The sequence below is a fragment of the Pelophylax lessonae genome, assembly GCF_965119305.1.
Source record: "Pelophylax lessonae genome assembly, chromosome: 13".
NCBI classification, from domain to species: Eukaryota; Metazoa; Chordata; class Amphibia; order Anura; family Ranidae; genus Pelophylax; species Pelophylax lessonae.
The window spans coordinates 98,728,306-98,754,849 of NC_138780.1; positions in this window are offsets into that span (position 1 = coordinate 98,728,306).

The following is a 26,544-nucleotide window of genomic DNA, read 5'->3' on the forward strand; positions in this document are numbered from 1 at the left end:
ACTAACACCATGAAATTAGGCCTACGGCTTTATTCAAATTGTAAACAAACCGGCCTGCATCTTGGGTGATGTCATGGACTAAAAATTTAGTCCTGACCATATTTGATCAATGATATCAGCCAACCTCCCCAGCACTGCTCTCTGAAGTCAGTTGTAATGGGAGTCTGGCAGGAGAGGATTCTCCTGTGCAGGTCATTAGCGTGTTGTTCATTGTGATTGATGATGAATCTACTCATCATTACTGGATGAATAAATTGACATTGGATTTACATTTTTTTTTTTTTTTTTTTTACAAAATCCTTTTTCTACAATGCCTATGTGTTTATTTACTGTATTATTTTTTTCCTTGAATGAGAAATAAGGAGTATCTGAGGGCCCCCTATTTTAAAGGGGGCTTCCAGATTCTATAAGTTCCCCCTCTGAAGGCCAATACATCCATCAAGTCATGAACATGGGCATGAGGCTCTTGGTCCCATCAACATGCTGGAGGGGAAGGAAGGGTGGGGGGGCTGGTATGGTTTGGATGGGAGACAGGCTGCATGCCCAGAGAAGGGACTGGTCTAGATTTTGTAGAATACCCCATGCTGCTTTTTTGTTTTCCTTTTTTTTTCTTTTTTGTAGGGGTGCCCTTAAAAATCATACCAGACATCTAATCTAGGATAAGAGTCTGGTATACATTTTTTGAGGAAAACATTTCCTTGTTTTTGCTTGGGGTCCTTCTTAAAAAACTGGAAGCTGATTGGTTTCTCTGCAGAACTGCACCAGATTTTGCACTCTCCAATTTTAGTAAAGTAACCCCAATGTGTGCAGGTTTCTGGCTTGCATGGTGTACACACTCACACAGAGCTGGATTTGGACCACTCATCTTCACCTTAATCTCCCCTCTACAATAGAGGCATGGCCAGTCTATATGGTATAACAGCATAATGGTTGCATTTGCTGTGTCCTGGAGGAAAAATTAGCTTGAAGCTTTGTGATTAATGATATCTCTGAGGCTGTGGCTTAAGGGATATCTTTGTTTCTGGTGTTTCTGATTTTGTGTGCAGTACAATTTGTAGATGAAAATGCAGTTGTTTTTGCTGTGCTATTTATAACAAGGTGATTGGAAATTGCTTTTTTTAACCATTTTGTTAAATGGTAAATGGTAATAGATATCTCCTGTTTTTTTTTTTATTATCAAAGGAAAACTGGCTTAAAATAGTGAAAAAATATATATATTTTTTTAAATTTAATTATATATTTCTTGGTACTACCATCACCTACCCCCAAAGAACAACTGAAAATAAATTCCTCCCAACAATTGCAGTGATACCACATATGTGTATGTTATTTGTTGTTTGTACTTTGTATTTTCCTTTTTTTTTTTTTTAATCCTACATAAAACACACTGACACTGACTGACAAGGATACTAATTTAAAAATGTGTTTTTTTTTTAAACCTGCCCAAAATATACCAACCCTGACCTTGACTCTGACCTTGACCTTTGGCACTTACTTGACCTAGATTAATCCTTGATCTAGGTATTTTTTCTTTATTTTTATTATTATTATTACTATGATTATTGTTAATATTATTATTATTATTTTATTTATTATTTTTTTACTCACAGTTGTTTATCTTTCTCTTCAAGCAGAGAGATAAATACATGTATATTTCTTCTCCATTCACAGAGAGAGAAACACAGGGCCAGGCTTCATAGTGACTAATCACTGTGATAGCCAATCAGAGGCTATCACACACAGCCATCAGGTGACTTGGAACTGGGAGTTCCACATCCGGATCAGAAAAAAGCCCAGTCCATTGAGGCCGCATATCTGCGTACTGTCAGCGTGAATGTAAAGCCTGCAATTTACCACCAGGGTTGTGGCCTGTGGTTGGAGCTCCAAGAGCAACCACTAAATGGGCTATATGCGATTTTTGCTTACATAGTTACATAATTTGTCAGGTTGAAAAAAGACACAAGTCCATCTGGTTCAACCAAAAAAAAAAAAAAAAAAACAGTATAGAAAACCCAACCATACAATCCCATATACACAATCCTATACCCGCAGTTGATCCAGAGGAAGGCGATAAAACCCAGCAAAGCATGATCCAATTTGCTACAGCAGGGGAAAAAAAATTCCTTCCTGATCCCCCGAGAGGCAATCGGATATTCCCTGGATCAACTTTACCTAAGAAAAAAATGTTAGGACCCACTTACAGTATATTAAGTACACCCAGAAAATAATCCAGACCTTTTTTAAAGCAAACTAGTGAGCTGGCCAGAACCATTTCTGGAGGGAGTCTATTCCACATTTTCACAGCTTTTACGGTGAAGAAACCTTTCTGTATTTGGAGATGAAATCTGTTTTCCTCTTAGTATCTTCCTTTTTCATTTTGAAGCTTTCCTCATAGAAAATGGCAAAAAAACAAAGGGAATAGTTGCATGCTCCAATGAAACAATCACAGGGTGTTGTAGGCATATTGAATAGTGAGTACTTTGTGAAAGAGAAGGGGAAGCAGGTTGCAGGTAGGCTTGAAAAGTTTGCTTGTGGACATTTAAAGGGGGCAGCACAACATTTAATTTGACATTGTTATAGCTCAGTCTGAGAATTGTATTTCCCCCATGAAACTGATGGACCAAGTTCAACCTGATGCACCTGAATTGATGTCTGATGGGACTGGTGGCTTTCATAATATAGCAAGTATATTTACCCCATCAAGTACTTCTGAACAAAGGCATGATGAGAATGGACCTACATTAAGAGATGTATTAATTGTAGTGCAAGAATGTGGCTCATCAATCACATTGTTAAAATGCAGATTAAACACAATTAGGGAAGAAATAAAGTTTTTTTAGATATGACTATATCAGTTTTGAAAGGAGGAAAAACCGACATGGATGATGTGGTTTACTCCCTACTGTAAAACAAATGGCAAATTCTAATACCAATAACATGGATAATATTGAAAACTGATTGCAGGAGCAAAATTAGAATTGTTGGAGTCACAAAAGAAGCTAAAGGGTGTACTGTACTGTAGTATATTGAGAAGAGGCTTCTATGTATGTTTGGAGCACTTTCCATATTTGAAGTAGAGAGGGCTCCCACCTCCCTTCACCTGGGGGAACACCAAGCTTAATCTTATCCAGATTACAGTACTTATTTTATCAGGTCAGAGATAACATTCTGCAGGGGGTACGCAACTTTGAGGATGTTACAATTAATTGTGCAAAAATATAAATTAAACCATATTTTTCTGTAGAGGTACAAAGGAAAATGGCTACATTCCAGGAAGTTATAAAGACATCTGCAGAAGCTGATAGTGTTGAATATTTTATACTGTGCTGTTGAGAATTGGGGAGAAACCCATTTCTTCGATTCTGAAGCTGATGCATATACATGGATTGATACAAATTAAAAATATTTGACGACATTGGTTGGAATAATATAGCATTCCTAGAAGGCACTGTTTTTCCTGCTTTCCCTTTTTCCTCATAGAGTAGAACCAACCATTTATTACAGTGATCAAGTCTCTTATTCAAGGTTTATTTTCCCCCACTTTTTTCCAGAGGGAACATTTTAAGGTCAATTTTTTTTAAATTTGTTTTTGTCCTTTTGGTCTTTTTAATATAATATTAAGCCTAGGTATCTATTATTGACAATGGGGATTTTTTTTTTTTTTCAAATGGTACACTCTGTATTATGAGTTGTGATAGATATTTTTTAACATTGGATTTAATCAGTTATTAAAGTTATAAGTTATTGGGGAATTATGTTATTTTACATTATAATGTGTATATATTCGGTGCTTTGAATTGTGGAGCATGTGTTATTACACTATAGCTACTCATTTAGAATTATTGTTTAGTACATAACTAGTTCTATGTAGTCTCGTAAAATGTACATGGGATATTGGATATCACTAAGGCTGGCTTTACCTTATGCAATTTTCTTCCTTCAACCATGGGTTGAAAGATAGAAAATCTTTCGATTCACCCATCAACACAGTCAGTGTTGATGAGGGAATCCCTCCTGTTGTGCTATTGCATTTTGACAGTGGGAGGTTTCCCTTTCATCAGAATACAATCATCGGAAAAAAAACCCCTACAGTCTGGTTGTATTGAATTTGATCAATAATTCAACCTCAGTACAACCAGCCTGCCCATAGATGGCCGTCTATGGCCAGCTTAAGCAGAATCAAAGTTTTCCTCTTTTCTTTTGTTCACAAAATACATACATTATGGAATACATGGTGACATCCGGATATATATTCTTGTTACTTTTTATTTTCATTTGGTGTTAGTATACTTATAATCAAGCTGGTGCAGTTCACTTTTATTCAGAAAGTGGAGGATTCTAAAGGCGTATACATATATTTAAATATGTTTAAGGCACCAAGTGTATATTGGTAATATTTATATTCCTTTTTCAAAATTTTCTCAGATAAGAAATATGAGTTTCTTATTGCAGTAGGAGATGTTAACAATGTATTAATTCCTGAAATGGATAAACATCCTCTTTCTGGGGTACAGTCCCCTGGTTGTCTTTTTTTTATTTTGGCAAGGTACTGCAAGAGCTTGGGTAAGAGATACAGTATCTCACAAAAATGAGTAAACCCCTAACATTTTTGTAAATATTTTATTACACCTTTTCATGCGACAACACTGAAGAAAATGGAAGGTGGAGGAGCGCAAGGTCTCTAACATCCACCAGCTCCGTGATGTCATCATGGTCATGGAGTGAAAGAGGACTCCGGCACTCCTCCACTTCTTTTCCAGTACTGCTTTACCCTCTTGGGCATGGAGTTCACCAGAGCTTCACAGGTTGCCACTAGAGTCCTCTTTCACTCCTCCATGACGACATCACAGAGCTGGTGGGTGTTAGAGACCTTGTGCTCCTCCCCTTTCCATTTTCATCAGTGTTGTCACATGAAAAGATATAATAAAATATTTACAAAAATGTGAGGGGTGTACTCACTTTTGTGAGATACTGTATATGGTGCATGATACATCCTAGAGAATTTTTTTTCTCTAAAATGCATACAACTTTGTCCAGGATAGATTTAGCAGTTAGCTTACCTAGTATTATACCATTTATTCATAAGAGAGAATATATAATCAAAGGAATGTTTGATTACTCTCTATTGGTAATACGATTTAAAAGTAACATTAATATAAATGCTTCTTTTTTTGGAGATTATATCCCTTTTGGTTAATATTGTACCCAGATCTTCTGTCCATTTTGACTTCAATGATTTTTTTGGGGTAGAATAGCTTTACAGCTTTTAATTTTTTTGTCTGTATGCCTTGAAAACATACTTTTAAGGGTTACTTGTAAATAAAATCTCAGTCATCAAAGCAAATAGCAAGAAATGAGAATGGAATCTGATAGTGCAAGTAAATAGAGTGGAAAGGAAATATATGATTAACTCTTCCAATATATCTATGAAGAATAGGGAGACAGCACATCATTTCAGAATCGCACAAAGCGACATTACTTTTAAAAGGAAGATAAAGTCTAGCATTTATTAGCAACCATAATACAGACTCAGCACCCATCTCTATGTATAGGAGCAATAAAAAAATGAATATAGTAGTCTAAATAATCTGATATAGTGGATACACTCTTTTTACAATAACTTATATGCCTCCAAATGGACATATTCCGTAGGACTAAGGCAATTATTAAAGAACATTCAAATTACTAGTTCTGGAGTAGGGGGATATGGATTACTTTGCTTTTTCTTTTACTTTGGAGAAGCTGAAATGAGCATTGGAGACACTTCCTAATAAGACCCCTGGTGGTGGTCTTCCAGTAGAAGTATAGAAGACTTATAAGTAAATTATTTTGCCATCACTATTAGATACTGTAAATGTCTCTTTTGAGCTTAATCTACTACCAGCCTTTATGTATGAGGTGGCTTTATTGAAACCACAAGAAAGAATGTAATGCATTCAGATTTGTACTGCCCAATATCCTTGTGTACAGTAGATGTTAAATTAAGAGCTGAAATATTATCAAAACGCTTGATTGCAATAATACATTACATGATATATCCTGATTAAACAGGCTTTATGCCTAATAAATCTGTGGCCCTTAATAATCAACGCTTCTTTTTAAATATACAAATGCCTTTAGATAAAATAGTAGCTAGAGCAATATTATCTCTAGATGTGACTAAAGCTTCTGATAAAATCAGTATACATTTTATAGTCAATGATGGAAAAATGTCAAGTTTGGCCCAGATTTATTAAGCTCAAAACGCATATCACGATCCATGTATAATCGTGTGTTTACTAAATTTAAATGAAGGACACTCATCAAGGGTGTCCTTTATAGCCATTTCTATTTGCTATTAGTCATTGAACTACTGGCAGCAATAATCAGACATTTCTTGGACAGCATCGGCTTTAAACAACATACTTTAAAGGAAAAAAGAATGTTATATGTGGATAATTTCTCCTATTTTTAGGATATACAAGACGCTTACTAGAAAATGTTATAATAGTAATTTCTAATTTTGGTCATTTTTCAGGTTTAATAATTAATTACGTCTGTTATAAAATTTAAAGTCTGTATTGTTGTATAATGATGACTGGAAACCCTTTTCCCAGCTCCATTAAGATGGTAACAATTTTAATTATTTAGGTGTGATCATTTCCATAAACCCAAATTGCTTACTTCATTACATGTGCAAAGTGTAACTCCTGGGCACAGTGTAACTCCTGATGAATCTTTTACTAACAGATCTACACTTAATAAGATGATTTTGTTGCTTCATACACTGAGTTCATAACTTGCCAGTGTGGATCCCAAAAAGCATCTTTAGAAGAATAAATAGGCTCTTTAGAGATCTTTTATGGAGGAAAGACCTCTAGATTGTGTATAAAAACATTACAGAATGCAACATTAGCAACCGACTGATGAAGGAGGTATAGCTACCCCTAATTTTGAAAAATATTTGTGAAGGAGAGGTAGATGTGTTTGAGCCGTTAGAAAAGAGAGCTTTCCTGGGTTGTGCTCTTATTTTACTAATTTATAATAAAATGTGGAGACTAGTTAAGGAATTTTTAGTGATAACATTTTTTACTTTTTTTACACCAGTTTGGGGCAACTATAAGTATATGATGGTGGCAAAGTTGGAAACATTTCCATTTGGAAACAATGGGACTTTTTGTGATTTGTGCATTTATATAAAAATTATTCCTTAAAATAATTTCAACACTAGAGGGAGAGTTCTTTAAACCTAAATACAACTTTTCTCAGTATTTTCAACTGCATCAATACTCCCAGGAGAAGATAACACTTATGAGACATTATAAGATTCCGTTAATAGACGATGAGGTGTTGTCTGACTGTAGGGTGTTTTCTCCTCTGTTTACAATGTATTTAATCCATAAATACTTGATTAAAAAGCTCCTGAAATGTGGAGAGCAATGGGACCTAGACATAGGCAAGGTAGAGGATAGAGGTAGAGGTCAGAGAAGGTAAGGGCAATTCCCTTTATCCTAATATCAGCCTCTTATAAAGTAACTCAGCTCTTTACAGTCTATAGGACATATAAAACTTCCTTCCCACTTTATAGAGCAGGCTTTCAGGGTAGTCCTAATTGTACTAGATGGAACAGGCATCCCAGAAGATCTTGACTGGAGATGTCATACATTGATCCAAAATTGAAAATACATTGTTCAATGTATTATTATTTTTTTATTATTAAGTTTTTCTAAAACAAATATTGTATGAAACCCACATATGTGCATTTTTTGCAAGTTAATCTAAGATTGGGGATAGTAGAATATTGTTTATAGCTAGAAGTTTAATTGCACAAAAGTGGATTTTACCACATCCATCGACAGTGGGAGAAGGGATATTGGCAGTTAATTTGAACCTGAAATTGGAGCAGCTGATGTTTTGGCATAGGGGATCTTTAAACAAATTTTAAAAGATTTGGTTAGAATGGCTCCATATACCTAGTTTAGTGCTGAATTGGTGAGAATATAAAATGTTAGAAACTCTGAAATGTTCAAGTAAGATTTTGTATTAAAAAAAAGTTTTCTTTTGAGGAATGGAATAAATTATAAAGTGTAGGGTTTGCAATATGTAATGTGAAGTTTAGTTTGTATAGGTGTGTCAAAAAATAAAAATGTTTTCAATAAAATATGGTTAAAACATTCTAATTGCTAGCTCATTGTGCAGTCAATCTCCGTGCTGTATTTTTTTTATATTTGTAACTTAATATATGGGGCTTTTTCATCTTTGATTATTTTTTTTACACACCTTAGTGTATTCACTCCCTGGGTCCCCCCCTACATCAGTGACTCCCCCCCATGAGATTGGGTGGCCTGGCTGGTGACTGGAATAATATAATGGCACATTGACTTCCTAAATACTTGCTCGCTCAACCTCAGGTTGTGTGCAGCTCAGTTGGAGTCATGGTCCCCTGGAAAAAAAACACAAGAATTTTCCTTTCATACCTTTGCAAAGTGAAATATAAATAGAGTATGCACTTCTCTCGTAGTAGTTTTACTCATTGTAAAAGCCCATCCTGTACCCTTTGGGGCTGATTTACTAAAACTGGAATGTGCAAAATCTGCTTCAGCTCTACACAGAAACCAATCAGCTTCCAGATTTTTTTGTCCAGGCTTAACTGAAAAAGCTGAAGTTAGAAGCTGATTGGTTACCATGCACAGCTGCACCAGATTTTGCACTTTCCAGTTTTGGTAAATCAACCCCTAAATGTCTCTGAGACCTTCAGGGGAGTTGTCTGTGAAGAATATTCCTGATGTCATTACAATGATGCTGATTACAGACCCCTGACCTTGCAAAAGAACTGACACCCACACTATTTATTAAGAAATGGACCCTGAATACCATGAAATGGATTGCTTAATGTGTTTACCTTACTAAAATTATATTTAGAGAAATCAGGGCTTCATATAAATTTGTTAACAACAAAAACTTCAGGAGGAGGTTTTTCTTCCCATTTCCCATCAGAGTGATACTTGAATGGTTTACCCTTACCCCCACATCTTTAGTTGAACACTTGTACACATTGTACACATATGAGTGTGCTGCCGAGGTACTTTATGTGTTATATATATGAAGTGTCTCTTATTCATGTACATATACGAATTATAATATCTTTATCTACACATGTATATTGTTTGTATAACTTATGTAATTATGTAATAAACATGTTGTAACCTATTTTGATTCATTTATTGTCAATTGCCTCATGCAAAGTCCTAATATCCCCTTTATGTACATTTAAGAACCAAATTATTTATATTTTATATATACATGTATGTAGTTGTCATTACCAATGCAACTACGTAATAAACATGGTATTATATATTTATATATTGTTCTATTGTATTTACTCCTTTGTTACCTGTCCCATGTCAAGTCTGTACTTTCCCCTTCATTGTCTAGAATAGGGATGGAGATGCCTGTTTTACATGCACCTAATATAAAGTCACCCCTCCCCCCCTTTTGTTTTTTGTATACACATTGTAATGGATAAGTACAGTTTTGTAACAAAATAATAAATGTACATCTTTTTGCAGGTAAAAAATGCGTATTTATTATTTTTTTTTTATTATGAGCCTGCAAAGCATGCAGGGCTCTTGCAGACATTCTGTGCAAGCTGTCTGCTTGTATCTCGTATGAAAAGGCAGTTATACACCGCCATGAAGACTCAATGAACTACCTAGAGCGCTCAACAGCACCCTGTTAGTTCAATGAAAACTACAAGCTGACAGCTGCAAGTGATGTTGGTACTTGTAGTTTTCGCATTCACAACAGCCATGCTTTTTTTAAATTCTATAATAAACAAAAAAGTTGTGCTAATCTGAATATAAACCATCAAAATTGTGAAATAACGAAAAACAAATTAAACTGAAAATGGTGTAAGTCAATGTGGTGATCTTATACAGTAATGAACCGTATAAGGGTAATGATGTCCTTATGATATATATAGGATGTCATATGGACATCATTACCTTTATACAGTTTATTACTGTTTAAGATCACCACATTGACTTACACTGTTTTTATTCAGATTAGCACAACTTTTTTGTTAATTATATGTTTTACTATGGTTATATCACATTGTTAGTCGCTGCTGTCATCTACTGTAATTTTGAATTTTTCACTTTAGCACGGTTTACCACTTAGATTTGATTTTTTAAAATTCTGACAGAGAACAGGGGGAGAAGATCACCCGCTCTCTGCCACAATGGAGTTTCATGGGTGCGGGGGCCAGTGCTACAGTAACATGTTACACCCCAAATATGAGTGTAACCTGTTACAAAAAATGTATCCTTTAAAGTGATATTAAAGGCTCTTTTTTTTTTTTTGTTAAAATAAAAAAGATGTTATTCTTAGCTCCTCTTCTGGAGTCCCTCGCTGGCACTCTTTGCTCTTTCTTCTGGCGGGTGCCTCAATAGTAAGGCGTGTTTCTGAAAGCCAATAGATCCCATTGCTCTCTGTGAGTCCTGTGAAAGCAGGTTGTTAAGAGGGAGAGTCCAGTGAAAGCAGGATGTTAAGAGTGAAGAGCTGTAGTTGGGCACAGCACTGGACCGATAAAAGAGCCAGGTAGATGTTTATTGATGGCAGGAAAAGGTAGAATGCATTAGGGTAAAAAAAAAAAAAAAAAAAACCTTTTGAATTTAGAACCAATTTAAGCTTGTCAATTAGATATGTTTATCACAAAAAGTATAATAAAAATGCAATTTTTACAGTGAGAAAATATATTTTCCATTTATCATAATAATAAAGTATTATTTAACCACTTAAGGACCAAGCCTATTTCTGACACATGTTGTTCACAAAATAAAATCAGTATTTTTTGCTAGAAAAATTTCCCCAAACATTGTATATATTTTTTTAGCAAAGACTCCTTGAGAATAAAATGGCGCTTGTTGTAATATTTTTTGTTATGCTGTATTTGCGCAGCAGTCTTTCAAACACATTTTTTGGGAAAAAATACATTTCACTGCATTAAAAAGAAAACTAAAAAGTAAAGTTAGCCCAATTTTTTTGTATATTTATAATATTTGTATATTGTGAAAGATGATGTCATCACATCTTCTTCTAAAAGACCCCAGACCCCTCCACTTCACTTCAAAGTATTAAAAGTGCGAAATCTGCATTTTTGAATACTGACTTTTTTTTAAATCGGCGCCATTGGCAGCCGAGTAAACCAGAAGTGATGCTGTGACGTTGCTTCCGGGTTACATGATCAAAGACCCGATCGAAGCCGAAAACGGCTTCGTTCGGCACTCAAACCAGTCAGCAGTGGGATGGGAGACTTGGGCAGAACCGCTTAAGGTGACGGGAGTGGGGGGATATCCCCTCCTGCTAGCTGGGACAATGGCCGAACAGCTGCTGAGCCGCATTGGTTGTTATCTTCAGAAAGCCGTCCAACGGCTCTAAAAAACAGTACCAGGTTGATGTCTGCAGCTGCAGGCATTATCCCAGTACAACCACTTCTGCAAGCCAAAGTACAGGTACGTCGGTTTGTGGGAAGTGGTTAAAATGTCTTGCCCTCTCCCACTGTTTATTTAACCTATGTTGATACCCTGTGAATTCAAGTTTTTAGAAAAAACATAACTATCTGAATACTTCTATGCCGTATATGAATGAATTTCAAATTCAGTAGGGCAGACTCCTTGACCGCATGCCAGAGGTTTGAATTTGTAAAATTTGATTTAATCATTCAACTAAGGTTTTGCTACAAGCAGGACCAAATCCACTTTCTATTCAATAGTGATCTCAATTAAATATGTTCCCCGTTACACCAATTCATTAGTAATTATTATTAAATAATAATGATTCCATAAATAGTCATTAATATTTATGGATATCCTGCATTATCACCTCGAAGATTGCTGTCTGTGGATTACATTTTTTGGGCACCAATCTATGTGCTGTGAGAATGTTAATCTATGAGCCTCAGATCTCACACTATCAATCGGGGACAAATCTGTGTAGTTCCTAATCATGTGGTCAGCATGACAGCAAATTGTGGTGATCACCTTTGTTTATACACAAACAAGATTACAGCTTTAACTGTTACTTTCAGTGTAAAAAAAATAATTGAAAAAAAAAAAATGCATTTAAGGCTCCATGCACACTAACGTTATTTTAAGCACTTAGAAATTGTTGTTAGCATTTTTTTCTGCTTCTAGAAGCTAAATATTGTTATCCTATGTGTCCATGCCCACTACTTTAGACTATTAGCATTTTATGAGCTTTAGCATCTAGGAGCAGAAGAAAAATGTATTTGTAGAGTTTTTTGGAGCGTTTTTCCAGCAAAAATGCTCCTAAATGTTGCTAAACGCTCCTAAAAACTCTGCTAATAGCATTTTTTAGGTTTTGTTTTCCCCCTTTTTTTTTTTTTCTAAAGGAACTGCAAAAATGCTAGTATGACGCTAGTGCTCCTAAACGCTCTGTAACGCTTCTAAATGCTCTTCAAGACTCCTAAAATGCTACTTCAAAAAGCTATTACTAATGTTTTTTATCAAGCATTTTTTCAAGCGTTGTATTTAGCTTAAGTGCATGAAGCCTAAGTCTCCATTCACACTAGCACGACTTGTCAGACGACTTGGTCAGCCTGACAAGTCGTGCACTGTCGCGGTCCATTGACTGCTACAGGAGCCATTCTAATAAGAGCGACACAAGTCGCTCCGACTTAGAAAAAGGGTCCTGTACTACTTCGGGGCGACCTGGAGCGACTTGCATAGACATTAATTTTATGAAGTCCATGCAAGTCGTACCGAAGTTGCGCTGCACGCGACTTCACAGGTCGCCCCCTAAGTCGGAGCAACGTAGTGTGAACCGAGCCTAAAACTGTCATGTGTAAAAGAAACATTTTTTACTGTTTCTTTATTCTTTGTTCATTTTTAGCCTAAAATAAAAACCAGGTTATTTATTTGGATCATATACTAAATCCGAGTCTTAGATGTCCTTAAAAGCAACCTAAAGAATTATTCAATTATTAGTAATAGTATTATTGCCATGTTGACTGTTGTATACATTTGTTAAATTTGGTCTTGGCAGTTAGGCTTCAATGACCGCTGGTCATGAAAGAGTTAGCTGGGGTCCTAGGGACAGTCTAGAGCAGGTTGCTTTTTGTTTTAATAAAGAGTTCCCCCACAACTGCTCAAGTCTAATAACTTTACTTGGCAATATTACGTTTCACACTGCTCATCAAATTTTGCTTTAGAAATGTAATAAATACAGAGCACTCATAAAAAATTCTAATTTCAGTTTTGAATAGACAGAAAAACAATTGGAATATACTTCATATTGAAGAGTAAGGAAATTGATTTAGGGAGCAAAAACATATAAGTACACTGGAAATATAAATGTACATAGTTGGGAATAGGCAATAAAGGTTTGATCAACTTTCAAAAAAGATTCTAATGCTAAGGGCAAACAATGCTGTATAAATATTACAAGTAAAAGTTGCTCTTTCTTAATTTTGTCTTACATATTATAAGGAACAAAAAACTACCGTTTCAGGTGTCCCCATCCTTTCTCAAGTTCACAAGCGATAAAAACATCAGGAAGGGCGGCACACCAGAAATGGTCATTTTGTGTTCTTTGTGGTAGGCAAGAAGAAATAAAGAGCAAAAGTATTGGTGCCTCATCCCTTCAATTTTTTTTTCTTTATTTATGTTCCATGCGGTGTTTGGAAATCCGACGAATGCCAGTGTACAGGTTGCCTGGAATTGGATTAAGTGCAGCTCACTACAGTATTATAACTGAGCAATGTCCATTCTGAGACCCACTGAAAAAAATTGAGGTGGCCTGCCATCAGTACCTGGCTACTTTACACTGTATTTCGTAGATTTCTTTAAATTTTTTAATGCATTTTGAAGTTTGCTTTTTTTAAGTCCCCAATAATAATTCTCAAGACACTTGCTAAGGCGAGGAATAATGTTTGCCATACATGTACCAATTTTCAGGCAGTTTCAACCTATGAAAGAATGAAAGGCAACCTTCTATTAAAGAATTTGATCAATCCAACAAAGTTAGATCAATTTTTCGGCTTGGAAAAGAATTAGCACTTAAAAAGTATAATTTTTATTAGAAATCAGCCAAAACAGCAGTTTTGTCAAGCAATGTGATAGAAAATGATTGAATTTCTTGCCTTTTTGATCAAAAATTCTTCAACTCAATTGCCCAATGCGTGAACAAAAATAGTGGATTATTTAGTTGTTTCTTTTTTTTTTATTTAGCGGAGAATCAAATCCAAAATGAGATTGAACTATTTGATTTTCTGTATGCGTGACCAGCTTAAAAACAGTGGGGTTAATTTACCAAAACTGGGGAGTGCAGAATCTGGTGCAGCTCTGAATAGAGACCAATCAACCTTCAGGTTTTAATGTTAAAGCCTAACTGAACAAGCTTAAGTTAGAAGCTGATTGGCTACCATGCACAGCTACACCAGATTTTGCACTCTCCAGTTTTAGTAAATCAACCCCACAGTGTGTTTACAGTGGGGTTGCTCATTTTTTTTTCTGTTCCTGTTCTGTTTCGTGCTACTTATCAGGGGAAAAAATAATATACAGTAACATTCTAAAAAAGAATAAAAATAAGCCTCTTTAAACAAAAGTATGCTTTTTGTACAAATATCAGTGAAGTGTTAATATTTTTTTTTAAACCTATGATACAACTTTTTACCAAAAAAATGACAAGCACTGCCTGAAAAGTTACCTTTCTTAAATAGCATATACAGTATATTTTTTAATGCTCACTCTTATGCCATTCACTTTTACAAATCTATCAAATTATTTTGGACAATACATACAATGCACCCATTTTCAAACAACCATGAAGATTTTCCAAACCAATGAAAGTCAATTTCAGATAAAGGAGGGTGAGGTAAATGGCTCTGCCACAGGACCTAAATAAATAATTGATGGATAATGGATAGAAATTAATAGATGGTAATGATATAATACAGTATAGAGTGGCACAACAACAAATGTGACCAAAAAAAAATGTGCAATAAAGTGCAAACGAGCACTAAATGATATAAAGCAGATAGGAGTCAATAAATAGAAATAAATAGACAATAGTAAAATTGTACAATGAAAAAATGGCACAACAATAAATATGACCACAAATATGGGCAAAAGTGCAAAAGAATAAATGTAAAGTGCAAAGTGAATGCTAAAATAATATTTTAGCAGATAAGATTCAATAAATAAAGTGACTGACATAAATAAATAGAGAATAAAATAGTGCGTGAAAATATATGAATTGGTCCTAAAATGAAATTGACCATAAAAGTACAACTAATGAGGTGCAAAGTGGACACCAATTGGACTAGTTGATTAGGTAATGCCGGTAGGTGGGTGAAACTAATAATTAGAGACGCTATAAAGTAGTGGCTGTGATAATAATATATAGAAATCAATAATGTATGTAAATTAACAGGTGATCAATGCAATAAATAAACCAGGTGATCATCCATAAGCAATGTGTATATAGATAAGGTGAACCAAACATATAGAAATAATTAGTAGTGACTAGATGATAGGTGAAAAGTCAATTCGATGTTGTGGATGGAATTCTCCAACAACTGAATTGATCTTAGGTGATCCGTTTCTGGGGGTGCATGTGAGGAATGCATTTCTGGAGGTTGAAGCGCACGGCGTCATGGAAGCCCCGCTGCACAACCCTTATCTATTGCGGTTCCATGTTTTTATGCACCTTTAATCTGTAAAATTGTGAGTACTTTTTTGGCTATTTAATAAATACGATATTTGGCAATACTTCACTATGTGAGGTTTTTTCCTGCATATGGTCCGGCTTTTCTCCTTTCCCCTGATCCAACATTGATGTCCCCTGGAACCATTTGAGAAACACTTTATTTGGAGAGGTGTCCCTGACTTGGAAATCCTACACTGATCGTTCTACTGGAAAGAGGTTCCCCTTATTTCCCCCTAAGAGGGTACGACGCTTTATACCCCAGTAGGGGTAAGGAATTCTGGTGAGTGCAGGCTAGATTGTGAGGGGAGCACATAGTATTTCTCACATGCACCACCAGAAACGGATCACCTAAGATCGATTCAGTTGTTGGAGAATTCCATCCACAACATCGAATTGACTTTTCACCTATCATCTAGTCACTAATAATTATTTCTATATGTTTGGTTCACCTTATCTATATATACATTGCTTATGGATGATCACCTGGTTTATTTATTGCATTGATCACCTGTTAATTTATATACATTATTGATTTCTATATATTATTATCACAGCCACTACTTTATAGTGTCTCTAATTATTAGTTTCACCCACCTACCGGCATCACCTAATCAACTAGTCCAATTGGTGTCCACTTTGCACCTTATTAGTTGCACTTTTATGGTCAATTTCATTTTAGGACCAATTCATATATTTTCACGCACTATTTTATTCTCTATTTATTTATGTCAGTCACTTTATTCATTGACTCTTATCTGCTAAAATATTATTTTAGCGTTCACTTTGCACTTTACATTTATTCTTTTGCACTTTTGCACATATTTGTGGTCATATTTATTGTTGTGCCATTTTTCCATTGTACAATTTTACTATTGTCTATTTATTTCTATTTATTGACTCCTATCTGCTTTATATCATTTAGTGCTCATTTGCACTTTATTGCACATTTTTTTGGTCACATTTGTTGTTGCACTTCTCTATACTGTATTATATCATTACCATCTATTAATTTCCATCTATTATCCATCAATTATTTATTAAGTCCTGTGGCAGCGCCATTTACCTCACCTTCCTTTATCTTATTTCAGTATATCTATCTTAGCTATACTTTTGAGGTGGGCAGCAGCCTTTTTAATATTTATCCTAAGTGCAGATTCTTTCCTCTTTTAAAGTCAATTTCAGGTCTTTAAAAATTTTATCTAAATGGCATAAAATACTCTCATTGAACAAATACTGGGGGGTACTTAGATGTGTGATATTACTGTTTTAATAATATGTGCTTCTTTAAAGCAAAGCTTGCTTCTACATGAAAATTATCATGCAAAATGAGGTTTATTAAACTTAGATATTAATTAAGTTATCTAAATTAAGTCAAAATAGAATGAAGAAGTGTTATCTCTCACTTCATTTTATCTGCTAAATTGATCGTTCCAAAAATACAGAGACAAACCTAGATACCCCAGTATTGCTGAATGGATCACATCAATAACTTTAGAACTTAACTATATATATATATATTTATTTATTTATTTTACTTGTTAAACTTGTATACACTTTAATACAACAAATGTTTCTAAAACTTTGATAATACATACACCATTTTGTAACAAGCTGTTTTCCATTTTACATTTTGATTGATTTAGAAATGAAGAATTATCGGTATAGCTTACCACCACTTGTTAAAATTTAGGATAAATGTGCTTAACTCAAAAAGCCCCCCAAGGCACAGTTTTTAACTGTTTCAAGGAGGTTTATAATTACAGAGCATTTGGGAATTTTCTTAGTAATTTTTTAATTTTTTACAGATAAAACCATAGTTCAAATAATACTATCAATGTTATAGTAGTAAAAAAAAAGAAATGTCTGTATTTTAATTATATATAAAAATAAAAAATATTTTAAATGTTAAAAAAGAAGCCGACTTGATGGACTACTTGCTCCTTTTCTGCTTTCACTAACTTCTGCTGTTTTTGTGTACATGGGCCATATACATTTGTTAACTACATATGCAGGCTCTGCTCCTTGCTTGGTGATTTTGCTCACTGACTGCTCCTTGCTGATCCTCATATCACACATATCCACATATCCACCTGCTTGTCTCCCAGATAAAGTCTCTAAGACTGAAAACAAGACTCGCTGCAACCTCCTGACTGTTTAAATATGCATTATTTCTCCTGGTAGTCAGAGATTACGTGATCTCTTACCTAGACATTAAGTTGCAAGATAGTGCTTCAGAAACAGATTTTATTTTAAAGGGAAAAAAAAGTATTTTTGTTTATGAAAACCTAATAATGTGATTTGGTAAAGCTGACATGTGGCCTGCTGTTTATATGAAGTGAGAATTTTAATAAAAGGCCAGCTATCATTAGTACATGGTTGTATCCTTTTTTTTACACTAATTAAAGTAAAGCTTTAGTTCAATGTGACAGTATTTGCTAGTAATTGTGTCCACTTATAAAAACCTTTATTTCTGTTTCAAGATTCTAATTAGTATAATTGTGCTCCTGCTGCCCATGACACCATTTTAGCTGCCGTGTGATGACCTCACGATGCTCATCACAATGACATCACTGTTTTTACATAACGACCTAGGCTAACTTTATTCAAATTCTGACTGTAGTAGATCCCAGGTCTACATTCACTTTAATGCTGCAATTCTTTCACTAGCAATCTATTATTTTTTTATATCATAACTGTTTTAGCCTAGATTCACACTGATGCAATGTAATCCTGTGCATTTCCTGCACTGCATTGCAATTGCACAGCATCCATGCCATCTGCTGCTGTGTGTGTCAATGTTAGAATAACGTCACCCTGTAAGAGATTGCAAAATGCAGTGCGATTGTCAGCTGTGAATACTCATGGGATGTGATTCAGGTGCAGAAAAAAAGGGTTCTGCACCATTTTGGTGCAGATGCAATGCGATTTGAGCCATACTAAAGTATGGCTCAAATCGCAGAGCACAGACATCCCATGTGATGTGCACAGGAATGTGGTGTGACTCCTGTATGAATCACATCCGGTGTCTGCAACACACAAGTGGGAACCCAGGCTGTTGTGGTTTGAAACAGACAACAATTAAAGCTTGACGCCAAGCAGATTATATAAAAATCACAACCTAATCCAGTTAAGGGTTTTATCTCAATAAATATTTTTACATACAGCTAGCAAATGTTTCTGAATCTGGTTGAATATCTGCTTCAAAGATATATTTGCCGCAACAGAACTCAAATTGCAAGAGGAAGGGCCAGCGCTATAAGACTATATGAGCATCCCCAATATTGCACAGTGCTGTCCATCGCACACTGAGAACTTACTGAGAGGAAATTATGCTGATCATATCAACAGTGTGCTGCTGCCCCTTTCTTGACCAATCACAGACCTGGGTGGATCCTAGACCAGGCTGTGTTGCTGAACTGTAATATAGTCTGCGTAAAGGTCAGAACCTGGCTGTGCTGTCTGGCAGGGATGCCAGATTCCCAAGGCTGACAAATCTTTTTAGAAGTAAAACTGTAGCCATATAGGAATTTCCACAGATTATTTAGCTGTTTGCCTACATTTAGTTTTACTTCTATAAAGTATTTTTTTTTATATTATTATTATTATTATAAAGGAAAAAATAAGAAGAAGGTGTGGTGAACAATATTATTAATGCAGGGACCATATACTTTAGGTCATTTTCATTGAGTGACCGTATATATTTGACTACCTAATGGGTGGCAGTTTCCTGCTATCCTGCTGATGCAGATGTGCTGTTTTTGATTGTTTATATGCCTATCTTTAAGAGATATGACCGATTGTTGATGTTTATGTATTGTTGTAATTATTTGACTTGAAGTGTCAGTTTCTTAAACAAATAAAATATTTGAAAAAAAAAAAAAAAAAAATAAGTGCAATATAGACTTAGAAAATAGAAGTTATGTGCTAACCAGATTTAAAGAGAACTTGTTACTATGCCTGCATGACAATAGCATGTTTCCTTTAATGCAAATATTCTTTTTTAAAAATGTCCTTAACTTACAGTATAAGAAAAAACAATTCCTTCAGTTCATGAATTCCTTTCAGTTCCAATAGTCCGTCAATTCAATATTCAAAAGTCAATATTCCTTCAGTTCATCAACATTAGGATTTTCTTTGTACTCATATGGTACTTGTATTGTACTCATAATCTTGGTGTTTGCAATCAATTCCCATTGTACATGTTTTACAGGGTAAACCCCACTGGTGCTTAGGGACCATGCTCATTGCAGAGACCCTTGCTCCTCTTGGGACCCGGCAGATGTCCTCATTGTTGCCACCTCTGTTCCCACACACCTGGACAGAGCAGTCTCCATTCTCCAGTATCCAGCCATGCTGTGGGCTATTTAGGAACTCAATAATACACTCAATACACTCAATAATACACAGGTAAAAAAAAGGATTATTCATAAAATCATATAATTAGGATCCATATTGCCTTGTTTCTTTACATGTTGGGTTTACTCAATATCCCTAACTGGAAGAAAGAGATGATGATTTTTTCACACAAACAAAACTTTGATACATGGCCTGATTTACAAATTTACAAAACTGATGCATAGAAATTTGGAGCAAAACTAGAGTTACCTACAGTAGCCCATCTGGTTCTTTATAGTATTTAAAAAGGCTGCTCAGGAAACATTATGGATAGTACAGGTACCCACATCCCATAATTCAATCATAGTAGAACATGTTGGAGAGTTGGGGCAAAGGGATTTTTTCCGAACCATCCTAAGACATTACACAACTTGTATAAAATCAATCAAAGTTAATTTACATATACAAAAACAAAAACAACATTAAAATATAAAATCAAATCAAGACATTCAAAGTGCATAAATGGCTCCCTCTATACAGCTTGGTTTGAGAATTAGCCCTCTTATCTATGTGTACATAGATAAGAGGGCTAATTCTCAAACTGAGCTGTACAGAGGGAGCCATTTATGCACTTTGAATGTCTTGTTTTGATTTTATATTTTGATTTTGCTTTTGGTTTTGTATATGTGAAACAATTTGGTTGATTTTCTACAAGTTGTGAAATGTCTTAGGACGGTACCAAAAAATGCTCTTTGCCCCAACTCTTCAAATATGTTCTACTGGTTCTTCATAGTATATGAATTATAAATTCTGCTGTATTGATTTACAGTATAAACAGTTAATTTAAGAAAGTGAATATTCACTTTTCATTGTAATTAGGTGTGACATTGGGGTTGATTTACCCCCACAGAGACACAGGCATCCAACACACCTAGGGGTATCAGATAATGAAGATGATGGCTCTAAGGGGTTGCTCACACAGGGTGTACAATACACTATGCCACTGGTTCTCAACCAGGGCTCCTTGGAACCCCAGGGTTCCTCCAGAGGTTGCCAGGGGTTCCTTGAGCAATGAGCAGTTTCTGCCTCTCAGATAAGTTCCCCTGACACCATTGATCTTTTTAGCTATCTGGAAGAAGATAATTCTCTCCAATGTCCACAAGTGTAAAGTGCATTCATCCCACTGACCTTCACACTGATGTATCATGATTTGTAAATATAGTAATTTTTATCAGGGGTTCCCTGAGATCTGAGAATTATTTCAAAGGTTCCTCTGTGTTGAAATGGGCTTATTTTCCTGCACAGAGTTGCACAGGCGATTTGTGCTTTCCCATGCAGGCAGTCCCTTGATGGCTATTGGGACACAGCGACTGCTTGTGTGTGGGTGTGGTTCCCGTAATGCACAGGGTGAATTCATGGACCGGCACCCACATGGATGACATATTGGGTCACAGTGACTGTAAAGACACAGCTTGTGTGTGGGTGTGGTTCCTGTAATGCACAGGGTGAATTCAGGGACCGGCACCCACATGGATGACATATTGGGTCACAGTGACTGTAAAGACACAGCTTGTGTGTGGGTGTGGTTCCTGTAATGCACAGGGTGAATTCAGGGACCGGCACCCACATGGATGACATATTGGGTCACAGTGACTGTAAAGACACAGCTTGCGTGTGGGTGTGGTTCCCATAGTGCACAGGGTGAATTCAGGGACCGGCACCCACATGGATGTCATATTGGGTCACAGCGACTGTAAAGGCACAGCTTGTGTGTGGGTCTGGTTCCCGTAAAGCACAGGGTGAATTCAGGGACCCGCACCCACATGGATGTCATATTGGGTCACAGTGACTGTAAAGACACAGCTTGCGTATGGGTGTGGTTCCTGTAATGCACAGGGTGAATTTAGGGACCCGCACCCACAGGGATGTCATATTGGGTCACCGTGACTGTAAAGACACAGCTTGTGTGTGGGTGTGGTTCCTGTAATGCACAGGGTGAATTCAGGGACCTGCATCCACATGGATGTCATATTGGGTCACAGTGACTGTAAAGACACAGCTTGTGTGTGGGTGTGGTTCCCATAATGCACAGGGTGAATTCAGGGACCGGCACCCACATGGATGTCATATTGGGTCACAGTGACTGTAAAGACACAGTTTGTGTGTGGGTGTGGTTCCTGTAATGCACAGGGTTAATTCAGGGACCGGCACCCACATGGATGACATATTGGGTCACAGTGACTGTAAAGACACAGCTTGTGTGTGGGTGTGGTTCCCATAATGCACAGGGTGAATTCAGGGACCGGCACCCACATGGATGTCATATTGGGTCACAGTGACTGTAAAGACACAGTTTGTGTGTGGGTGTGGTTCCTGTAATGCACAGGGTGAATTCAGGGACCGGCACCCACATGGATGTCATATTGGGTCACAGTGACTGTAAAGACACAGCTTGTGTGTGGGTGTGGTTACTGTAATGCACAGGGTGAATTCAGGGACCGGCACCCACATGGATGACATATTGGGTCACAGTGACTGTAAAGACACAGCTTGTGTGTGGGTGTGGTTCCCATAATGCACAGGGTGAATTCAGGGACCTGCATCCACATGGATGTCATATTGGGTCACAGTGACTGTAAAGACACAGCTTGTGTGTGGTTCCTGTAATGCACAGGGTGAATTCAGGGACCCGCACCCACATGGATGACATATTGGGTCACAGTGGCTGTGTCCATGCAGCCACTGTGCCCCACTAGACATTAATTGGACTGCCTGCACCGGTATGCAGAGAACATCTGTGCCTGCCCGTGTGGGTAAATGTGGTCCCTGTGTGAATGAGGCCAAACTCTGCAAAATACCACAAATTGGCTGCAAAGGAGGTGGTGATGGTATTGTAAATGTATGTTCTTATGCTGTTTAGATTTGTTGTAATTAGCAACAGTGTCTCCATAAGTAATGTCCAGTATCTGTTGCATACTCATTGGATTCACTTTGAAACTTGACATGTTTGTCTGATCTCTCATTACTTATTGGGTGTGTTTATTTGAAAGGGCTACAAGGTAATGTCTCCTATGTCTACATTCTCACAGCCTTATGACTTTTTTCATGCAGTGCAAACTTCATAGAAAGGTGAAACCTTGCTGAATGGCCAGACTTAACTCCAATTTGTGTTACAAAGTGTGACTTCATTTTTAACAGGCGCTGGCTTATTTGGGGAAATCTTCTTAAGTTTTAATCCATTAAGAGCCATTCACATAAAAACAAACAAACAAAGCTTTAACCAATTCAATGACAACAGACAGAACAAACAAGCAGCAGGGGGAGGAAATCCCAGCAATTTTAGGATCAATAGCCTCCCTGCGTGTGTGCTCTTAGGTGACGAAAGGTAGAACAGGGCTGCTGTGACTGCTGGGGATAGAAGGGGAAGAGAGATGAGAATTAGATAGTGTTTGTAGAACACAAAAGTCTTCCAGGATGCCCCTGGATAGATCAGGTCTTTTCAGAGGGTATTCCACTGAAGACTGACAACATATACATCATGCAGAGTGGGTTCTGTGTGGAGGAAGTATGCCAGCACTCACTCACCAGGTGGGCTGTGCCTAATTCCCAGCTACAAACAATGTGCACCACTCCAAATCAACAAGACCCACACCGTCCTGGCTTTTTGTATTTTAAATACATTTTAAAATATACTGTGTGTATTTAAATAAACATTTAAATACACACAGATAATTGTGCTACTCTACTTTTGAGTATTGTTGTAAAACATTTGATTAGTAAAAATACTAATACATTACTACATTTATTAATACATTGTACATATATATTTTATTTTATATATATATATATATATATATTATATGTATTATTAGTATTATTACTGATGTGCATATAAAAAGTTGATTAGTCAAAAAAAAAACCATACATACATGTAAACTAATATTATTACCCACTTCAGCTCCGGAAGGTTTTACTCCTTAATGACCAGGGCATTTTTTGCGATTCGGCACTGCGCTGTATTGTAAACAGTACAATTTAGACAATAAATATGGCATTGTGAAGCTCATAATTTAGTGTGTATCTTTAGCCACTTCACCCCTGGAATGTTTTACCCCCTTAATGATTAGTCCATTTTTTGCGATATGGCACTGTGTTGCTTTAACTGACAATTGCGGGGTCGTGCGATACTATACCCAAATAAAATTAATGTCCTTTTTTTCTTTACAAATAGAGCTTTCTTTTGGTGGTATTTAAACATCTCTACATTTTTTAGATTTTTCACTATTAAAAAAAAAAAATTTTTTTTAAAAAAGCACAATATTTTTTACTTACTTACTGCTAAAAAAAACACTCCTAATAAAAAAACGTAAAAAATCAATTTTTTTTTTTTTATCAGTTTAGGCCAATTTGTATTCTGCTACATATTTTTGATAAAAAATTTCCCAAAAAGCATATTTTATTTGGTTTGCGCAAAAGTTAGTTCGGAGTGTCATTCTGTCAGGCATACATAGTGCACTGTGCTCAGTGCCGATTCAGGTCATTTTTATACTTGTATATTAATAAAGCATCATTTGGGGGATTAAGCACCAAGTCCAGATCTCTTCTTTTTTACAGCTGAGGGGAATTCCTGAGGATTGGAGTTTGCTTGCCCTATTATCATACAGAGAGTCCCCTGGTGTAGGATCTGCGGTCTTATGCGATATGCCATCTGGATCAGGACCATGCTGAGCTTTGAGACAGTGTAAGGCTACGTTCACATGTTGGTGTTTTGGGGAGTTTTTGGGCCGTTTTTCTGCTCTAGGATCAGCTCAAAAAACGCCCAACAAGACAAATCCTATTCATTTCAATGGCCCCTGTTCACATCTGAGCGTTTTGATGTTTTAAGCAAAACACCCAATGCCCAAAAAAGTACATGCGCTTCTTTTTGAGCAGATTACAGGTGTTTTTATTTGACACAAAAACGCCTGTAAAAACGCCTGTAAAACGCCTGAAAAAACGCCTAAGGCTACATTCAGGCTCCGTTCACATGTCAGCGTATGGATCTCGGGCAGAACCGACGCAGTTCCGCCCGCGATCCGGAGATTATTGCAAATCGCGGGACGCCTGTGCGTTGCCCGTTGATTTGCAATAGACCCCCAAATGCTGAGCGATGTTGCCGTGATTTCCGCCTGCCGAATCGCGGTAACATCGCGCAAAAAAAAAATCGCGGGATGCATTACGCCCAAAAAAGTACAAAAGCTTCTTTGGAGCGTAATGCGTCCCGCGATTTTTTTTGCGCGATGTTACCGCGATACGGCAGGCGGAAATCGCGGCAACATCGCTCAGCGTTTGGGGGTCTATTGCAAATCAACGGGCAACGCACAGGCGTCCCGCGATTTGCAATAATCTCCGAAACGCGGGCAGAACCGCGGTGGTTCTGCCCGAGATCCCTACGCTGACATGTGAACGGAGCCTCACACCTGAGCGTAGCGTTTTCGTGCGTTTTTAACACGATTTTACCGCGATTTTTACTGCGATTTTTACCGCGATTTACAGGCGTTTTTTGTGCAGGCGTTTTTAGATTGAATAGAGACCAATGGAAAACGCCTGTAATCTGCCCAAAAAGAAGCTCATGTACTTTTTTGAGCGTTGGGCGTTTTGCTCACAGCGTCAAAACGCTCAGATGTGAACAGGGGCCATTGAAATGAATAGGATTTGTCTTGTTGGGCGTTTTGAGAGCTGATCCTAGAGCAGAAAAACTCCCCAAAAACGCCCCAAAACGCCTACATGTGAACGGAGCCTAAAAAACGCCTGAAAATAGCAATGTCAAGATGTGAACGTAACCTAAAAGCCACATTAGCCCGTCTGGTGAAACAGGGGCTATTATTAAGGTGAGGAGACTTTGTGACCGGGTGTTGGATACACTAAGCGGAGCACATTTGCCATTGTTGTGCCTGATCACACTTCTTCACATTGGGACTTTCTATTTCTCCTTTCATTTTTTATTCATGTCCATTTTTATTCATGTATATTTAGTTATTAGCGCTGCACTATTTATTGTTTATTTGTATTATTTGGGATTTTGATATATTGACCCTTGGTGCATAGCAGCTTTCATCATTATTATTGCTCAGGTGCGCTGATCTCATTACTTCTTTATTGCAAAAGTTATAGCATTTACAAACTACGGGATAGATTTTTGGACTTTTTATTTATTTATTTATTAGTAATGGTGGTGATCAGTGATTTTTAGCGGGACTGGGACATTGGGGCGGACAGATCAGACTCCTAGCTGATATTTTTGACACTTTTTGGGGACCAGTGACATTAATACAGTAATCAGTGCTAAATAATATGCACTGTCACTGTATAAATGACACTGGCAGGGAAGGGGTTAACAATGGGGGTGATCAAACAATAAATGTATGCTTAACTTTGTTTACTGACTGTGGGGGGGGGGGGGGAAGGGCTCTGTGACATGCAAAGAGGGATCGGGGTTTCACGCCGCCGAGACCGCGTGCA